Source organism: Ovis aries, chromosome 3, assembly GCF_016772045.2.
Source record: "Ovis aries strain OAR_USU_Benz2616 breed Rambouillet chromosome 3, ARS-UI_Ramb_v3.0, whole genome shotgun sequence".
NCBI lineage: Eukaryota > Metazoa > Chordata > Mammalia > Artiodactyla > Bovidae > Ovis > Ovis aries.
The window spans coordinates 59,554,446-59,562,832 of record NC_056056.1 but is presented as its reverse complement, the minus strand read 5'-3'; the positions used below and the strand labels follow the sequence as shown (position 1 = coordinate 59,562,832).

The 8,387-nt window shown below is 42.5% G+C and overlaps 1 long non-coding RNA gene across 2 annotated transcripts; it reads left to right on the top strand.

Annotated features, from left to right (window-relative positions):
• The first annotated feature begins 1,320 nt into the window (after window positions 1-1,320).
• On the top strand, window positions 1,321-7,228 carry LOC132659400 (uncharacterized). Of its 2 annotated transcripts, XR_009599823.1 has the most exons (3): window positions 1,321-1,427; window positions 1,559-4,023; window positions 6,101-7,228. It is a non-coding gene; the product is annotated as an uncharacterized LOC132659400 (long non-coding RNA). The 2 variants fall into 2 exon arrangements; XR_009599822.1 differs by having other exon boundaries at window positions 1,354-1,427; window positions 1,559-7,228.
• The last annotated feature ends 1,159 nt before the right edge of the window (window positions 7,229-8,387 follow it).

The window sequence follows — 8,387 nt, the reverse complement described above, 5'->3', positions numbered from 1 at the left end:
ACAAAGATGGATTTTTAAAATTTTTATTTTAATTGGAGTGTAATTGCTTTACAATGTTGTATTCGTTTCTGCTGTACAACAACATGAATCAGGTATAAGTGTACATATAATGCCTCCTCAAGCTTCTCTCCCAACCCCACCCCAATCCCACCCCTCTGAGTCATCACAGAGCGCTGAGCTGAGTTCCCTGTGCAGTAGAGCAGCTTCCCACCAGCTGTCTACTTCACAAGGTTTTGTATTTGTGAGTGCCACTGTCTTAATTTGTCCCACCCAGTCCTTTCCCGGCTGTGTCACATGTCCATTTTCTACATCTGCGTCTCTATTCCTGCCCTGCAAATAGATTCATCAGTACCATTTTTCCAGATTCCACATATATGTGTTAATATACAATATTTTTTCCTCTGACTCGATAACTCACTCTTTATGACAGATTCTATGTTCATCCAAAACACTACAAATGACCCAGGTCTAGAGTCGTTAATTGTCAGATATGCAAGCCGTCTTTCAATCAAGGATAGTCATCTTTCAATTCACCATGTTTCCTGAAGCATGAAACCACACAAGGTTAGTGATGAGGATGAATGCCCTTGATTATACACACACACAACCATGCACACACATATATGTCCCACACCCAGTTTTAGCAGGGCATTTTTAGTGTGTTCAACCTGTGTTTCTAGTGTAGCTCAATATATACTTCTATAAACTGTGGCTTTAACATGCTATACTTTTCTAGGGAAAAAAGAAAAGCTCTTCTTGTCTCTGGGATAACGGAAGTGTTGGGACAGAGCACGCAGTATGGAGGCCACAGGGCTCAGCTGGAGACGACAGGATGTGATGGAGATGCTCAGTACCTGGATGCTTCTGACCAGTCATGACACACACGTTTTATTGTTCATTGCGTCTCTGGCTGGTTGTGATGACAATTTCTCTCGCCAAGAATATCAGGGAAGCCAAACAAAGTAGAAGCCTCTGTGGCCACAATAATATCTACCGGCACCAAATAAAAGGAACCTGTGTAACTCTTTTGAGTGTCCTACTTGACAGACCCTATCTTAGAAGGAGAGAGAGCAAGAAAAGCATGTCACGGATCTTGAAGAAGTCAAAAGAACCCTGCACTCACAGGAGAGTGGACCAACTGTGTCGCGTGATCCCCAGGGAGAAGTAATTCTCTGAGGCAAGTGTGTGCTGCTCTGCTGGTGGCGGACCCGGGCACTTCCTGCCCCTGAGCCGTTACTGAGCTCAGCCGGCACTGCAGCCTCGCCCAGCCCCGCCCCACCCCTGCTGATTACATGTTCCCAGAGCTCAGCCCACTGCTCTGGACACTTCCTCATAGTCTGGTCAGAGCAGGTCAGTCCCGGGCAGGACACAGAGTGAACGTGAGACTCCTGGGGAGCTCCTTGGTCTCCTGCTGCTCTGGCTCCCAGGTAAGGAGGAAGAACACTAGGGGTTTGTTCAATCCAGTGTAGTCAGTACTGCCTGGCCATTCAGGGAAGTCCTCTTGTGACCTGATTAATCCTGTGGATTAATATTAATATTTTTATGTTTCCAATCTCAGGTGCACGGTGTGACCTCCAGATGACCCAGTCTCCATCTTCCCCGTTTGCATCTCTAGGAGATGCCATCACTTGGCAGGCCAGTCAGAGCATTAGCAAGTACTTAGCTTGGTATCAACAGAAACCAGGGAAAGCTCCTAAGCTCCTGATCTATCATGCATCCAGACTGCACACAGGGGTCCCATCCTGGTTCAGTGGCAGTGGATCTGGGACAGATTACACCCTCACCATCAGCAAGCTGGAGGCTGATGATGTTGCAACTTATTACTGTCAGCAGTATAATAGTACACCTCCCACAGTGTTGCGGAGAAGGAAATGGCAACCCACTCCAGTAGTCTTGCCTGGAGAATCCCATGGACAGAGGAGCCTGGTGGGCTACAGTCCATGGGGTCACAAAGAGTCAGACACGACTGAGCGACTTCACTTTCACTTTCACAGTGTTACAGACCAGAACATAAACCACCCAGGGGAGCAGATGTGTAAAGCTTGGCTGCCCCAGTTGCTCTGGATACCTCCATCTCCTGAAAACACTTCTCAAATGCACCCAGCTTTGAAGATCAATGGAAGAGTTTGTAGCAGGGCTGGGAAGCCTCCTCAGCACCCTAAATCTCTCTCTCTCTCTCTCTCAGCCCCAGCAGTAGACACTTGAAAAAGTCTCTGTTGACTTAAAGTCAGAGATGGTTACACCTGCTTTTTGTGAGATGTGACATCAGGGTTCATACCTATGGGGTGAACTTATGCTAGATAGTCCAAGAAAGAATTTTTTTGGTAAACATTATTTTTAAGAGATATTTTAGGTTCTAATCAGTTCAGTTCAGTTCAGTCACTCAGTCGTGTCCAACTCTTTGCAACCCCATGGACTGCAGCACTCCAGGCCTCCCTGCCCATCACTAACTCCCGGAGTTCACTCAGACTCATGTCCACTGAGTTGGTGATGCCATCCAACCATCTCATCCTCTGTCGTCCCCTTCTCCTCCCCCCTTCAATCTTTCCCAGCATCAAGGTCTTTTCAAATGAGTCAGTTCTTCGCATCAAGTGGCCAAAGGATTGGAGTTTCAGCTTCAACATCAGTCCTTCCAAGAATATTTCCTTTAGGATGGACTGGTTAGATCTCCTTGCAGTCCAAGGGACTCTCAAGAGTCTTCTCCAACACCACAGTTCAAATGCATCAATTCTTCAGCACTCAGCTTTCTTTATAGTCCAACTCTCACATCTATACATGACCACTGGAAAAACCATAGCCTTGACTAGATGGACCTTTATTGGCAAAGTAATGTCTCTGCTTTTTAATATGCTGTCTAGGTTGGTCATAACTTTCCTTCCAAAGAGTAAGTGTCTTTTAATTTCATGGCTTCAGTCACCATTTGCAGTGATTTTTGGAGCCCCCCAAAATAAAGTCAGCCACTATTTCCACTGTTTCCCCATCTATTTGCCATGAAGTGATGGGACCAGATGCCATAATCTTAGTTTTCTGAGTGTGGAGCTTTAAGCCAGCTTTTTTGCTCTCCTCTTTCACTTTCATCAAGAGGCTCTTTAGTTCTTCTTCACTTTCTGCCATAAGGGTGTTATCATCTGCATATCTGAGGTTATTGATATTTCTCCCAGCGATCGTGATTCCAGCTTGTGTTTCATCCAGCCCAGCGTTTCTCATGATGTACTCTGCATATAAGTTAAATAAGCAGGGTGACAATATACAGCCTTGATGGTGCCTATAAAAATTAGCAAATGTACAAACATTTCCCATAAATACCCTGTTCCACACATGCACAACATCTCCGATTTTATCCATTCAATCCTCCCCCACCCACCCGCAGTGGTACATTTCATAATATTGATGAATGTACATTAGCATATCATTGTCACCCAAACTTCATAGTTTATGGTTCACTGTTGGGGTCATATATTCTATGATTTTGGACAAATGTGTAATGACATGTGTCTACAATCATGGTATCATCAGACTAGTTTCACTGCCCTCAAGTTCCTCTATTCTCCACCTGTTATATTTCTCCACAGCTTCTGATAATCACAGATCTTTTCACTGTCTCCATAGTTTTGCCTTTTCCAGAATGTCATGTACATGAAATCATCCAATACATAGTCTTTTCAGATGGCTTCCTTCACATAGTAATATGAATTTAAGTTTTCTCCATGTCTTTTCATGGCTGTTAAACCATTACTGTTTAGTGCCAAATAATATTTCACAGTCTTTATGTACCACATTTTATTTGTAAACCTACTAAAGGATATCTTTGTTTTTTTCGAAATTTGACAATTATGCTTCCCTGGTGGCTCAGATGGTAAAGCATTTGCCTGCAATGTGGGAGACCTGGATTCGACCCCTGGGTCTGGAAGATCCCCTGGAGAAGGAAATGGCAATCCACCCCGGTATGCTTGTCTGGAAAATTCCATGGATGGAGAAGCCTGTTAAGCTAGATTCCATGGGATCATAAAGAGTCAGACACGAGTGAGCAGCTTCCCATTTATGAATAGGCCATTGTAAACATTGTGTCACTGACTGTAGATATTGTAAGTCTGTAAATCTAGTAGTATTAATTTTTTACTTTATTTTCTTCTTTTAGATTCTTTTGAGTATTATAAGTCACTTGACTTTCCACATACAATTCTAGAGTTAACTTTTAAACTAATCCTTGGTTATTTTGATTGAATTGCTCTGTTTCTATACACCAATTTTTTGGAAAAAAATGATATTGAGTATTCTACTCTATGAACATGGAAACATTTCCATTTACTGAAATCTTCTTTAATCCAGAATAGATATTTATATATTGATGCTGATCCAGAGACTTGGCTACATTGTCATTTATAGTGATCTATTTTAGATTCACTAACAATTTATGTCCATATTTTGTTATCATAAGATTGTTGTCTTCTTTCTTTCCAAATTTGTGCCTTTTATTTTGCTGTCTACCTTATTTTATCTGCTAGGAAAATTCAAGGATAATTTTGAACATAAGTGGTGAGAGTAAGGGCCTCCCAGGTGGCTCAGTGGTAAAGAATTTGCCTGCCAATGCAGGAGACGTGGGTTTAATCCCTGGGTTGCGAAGGGAAATGCCATGGACAGAGGAGCCTGGTGGGCTACAGTCCATGGGGTCACAAAGAGTCAGACATAACAGAGCACATACCACAGGTGAGAGTAAATAGCCCTCTCTTTTGTCCAATCTGGAGGATTAAGTTTTCAATATTTTATCACTGAGTATAATATTTGCTATAGGATCATTGTAGAAACTTTATCAGATTAATGGAATTTTTCATTGTTTCTTGTTTGTTGGTTGTATCATGAATGACTACTGACTTTTCTTCAGATGATTTTTTTCTGGGTTTGTTGAGATAGCATGACATATAATGTTGTGGATAAGTTTAGGTTCTGCAATGTGGTGATTTTAAACACATATGCATTTGAAGCGATGATGACAATGAATTTAGTAAATGCATCCATCACATCCTATAATTACTGGCTATTTGTATTGATGAGAACGTGAAAGACCTGCTCAGCATCCCTGAACCCAGTGTGCTGGGCCCAAGTGGATGTCACTTTTCACTGATTCTAACCATGCCAAGGTGGCTTCTGAGCCCTTGAGGATGATTGCTAAGCATCAGATAAAAGATAAATCTGAAATAAAAAAACTATGATCAAGTTTCATTTCAACATGGTCTGACTGTGGACCGAAGGAGACTTCTAGACACACTGGTGTAGAATGATAGAAATGGGGCCCCGGCTTCTATTCTATTTCCAGTAAGATTATGCCAAATACCATCGGGCTGAGTCTAGGGAATAGGTGAGACAGGAGAATACAGGAATGAAATTCTGTATGTGACCACAAACAGAAATTGCTATGTGACCACAGGAGAAAAATTCTTTCTTCAGGCTGATAGCCTCCTCTGACATGACCACTTCGGGGTGGACTGCTCAAGTGTAGAGAAGAGGAGGCGCATGGTTTCTGCATCTGGAAGCCCAGCTGCCCCATCCCAGCTGCCTTGCATTTTCCTCCCACCCTGTTGCCCAGACCCCCATATCTATGCCTGAGTCAGTGCTCTGAGATGATCTGCATCTGATTAGATCATGGAAGCCCCAGCTCAGCTTCTCTTCCTCCTGTTACTGTGCCTCTCAGGTGAGAGGACCTAAAGACAATTCTGCAGGTCCCTGAAAACTTTTTCCATGTTGTTTAATCCTCCTGGGAGTATTCCTGCACAAGTACAAGAGTTACAGCTTGATGTAGATCAATGAGGGGCTTCCCCGGTGGCTCGGTAGTAAAGAATCCACCTGCAGTGCAGGAGACTGAGGTTCGATCCCTGGGTTGGGAAGATCCCCTGGAGGAGGAAATGGCAACCCACTCCAGTATTCTTGCCTGGAGAATCCCATATATAGGGGAGCCTGATGGGTTACAGTCCATAGTGTCACAGAGCTGGACACAACTGACACAACTGAGCACACACGCATGTAGACCAGTGATCCTGAATCTGCTGGAAGGACATTAGATACGATCTAGATTCTAAGGCGATCCTCTGTTTTGTTTTCCCAGTTTCAGATGCCATGGGAGAACTTATGTCGAAGCAGTCTCCAGCCTCCCTGTCTTTGACTCCAGCAGAAATAGCCACCCTCACCTGCAGGGCCAGTCAGAGTATTAGTAGCTACTTGGACTGGTACCAGCAGAAGCCTGGGCAGGCCCCCAGACTCTTCATCTATGCTGCCTCCAGCAGGGCCTCTGGCATCCCAGCCCGGTTCAGTGACAGTTGGGTCAGGGACAGACTTTACTCTCCCCATCAGCAGCCTGGAGCCTGAAGATGTTGCAGTTCATTTCTAGTGCCAGCACAATAGTGGGAATCCAGTGATTCAACATGATACAAAAACCTCTGTGAGACCTTCCAGTGTTATGTGACATACCAGCTGCTTCCCTTATAGGCAGCTGTGTGGTGACTGCTCAGTTTCCGCATCTCTACTTCTATTTGGAAATCCTTAAGTTCTGAATAGTTACTTATTGACAAGGTTTGGACTCAGATTCCTTGATTTTTCTTTAGACAAGATGCACAACCTGAGTCAGGTACAACGTCATCAAGAGCAGCATATCAGACCCTCACGAGCGGATGCTTCTCAAGTCCCTGGCATGTGCAGAGGGCAGCAACCACAAGTGAGAGCAAAGGATGGACAGGGAGAAGTAGAACTAGCATAACTCACAGGTGAGACTGTGCAGAGAAATTCAAAGGAAGCCACGGAGAGACTATTACAATTAATAAAAGAATTAGAAGATCAAAAGTATTCAAAGTCTGTGCTGGTGGTTTAGTTGCTAAGTTGTGTCCTAGTCTTGCAACCCTATGGAATATAGTCCACCAGACAGTTTCTTTACTACCGAGCTGGAGAAGCCCCATATTCAAAGTCAGTCCACAAAAATAAATTTAATCTCTATATAACTGGTACAAATTCTGAAGAATTATGACTAAACACTTCACTTACAGTGGTGGATATTCACTGAATATTTAAGGAAATATACTGAAAGTTCCAGAATATTATTCAAAGAAAATGTAAGTAAATGGAATACCAGAATATATTCAACGATTGAAATTCACAGTATTTTCAGGATGTCAATTATTTGCAAATTGATATATTTGTTAAATATAATCCAAAACAAAATTCCAACTATTTTTTAAACACACAGTTTTAAGCTGAGTCTAAATTTTATGTGGAAATATCAAGGGCTTAGAACAACTCTGTAAAGTTAAATAAGAACTCAATTAAAGACTTTCATTTCTGGATACTGGGGTTGTAGTAGAGGTGAGAGTTCGTGCCAATTGTCCAGTGGAACAGAAGAGAGTATTTGAAGAGAGACCAGTGCATATGTTGAAAGTTTCTAGTGAGAAAGGTGAACTTTCAACGTGGAGCAGAATGAGTCTCTTTTCAAGAGGCAGAACCTAGTAAATCATATGCAAGTGGCCAAAATGGATACAAAAAAGTGCTGAACATCAGTAATCATCAGAGAACTACAAATGAGAATAACAAATATCACCACCAAATATTCAGCAGGATGACTAAAACTGAAAAGACGAACAACACTAAGAGTGAAGAGAATGAGGCAACTAGGATGCTTGCTCATTGTGTTTGGGAATGCAGGGTGATAAAACAATTTGGAGAACTGACTCTGAACACAGACATCCCCTGTGGGTCAACCTTTCCACTTAGAAGCATTTACAGGTGTGCCCTGAAAGAAATGCACAATGATACCCATGGCATTATTTGTGATAGTCCAAACTTTGACTGTGTGGATCACAACAAACTGTGGAAAATTCTGAAAGAGATGGGAATATCAGACCACCTGACCTGCCTCCTGAGAAATCTGTATGTAGGTCAAGAAGCAACAGTTAGAATTGGACATGGAAAAACAGACTGGTTCCAAAGAGGTAAAGGAGTATGTCAAGGCTGTATACTGTCACCCTGTTTATTTAATTTATATGCAGAGTACATCATAAAATGCCATGCTGGATGACGCATGAGCTGGAATCAAGATAGCCAGGAGAAATATCAATAACCTCAGATATGCAATACCACCTTTATGGCAAAAAGTGAAGAAGAACTAAAGAGCCTTTGATGAAAGTGAAAGAGGAGAGTGAAAAAGTTGGCTTAAAATTCAGCATTCAGAAAACTAAGATCATGGCATCTAGTCCCATCACTTCATGGCAAATAGATGGAGAAACAATGGAAACAGTGAGAGACTTTATTTTGGGGGGTTCCAAAATCACTGCAAATGGTGACTGCAGCCATGAAATTAAAAGACTCTTGCCCTTTGAAAGAAAAGCTATGACCAACCTAGACAGCAT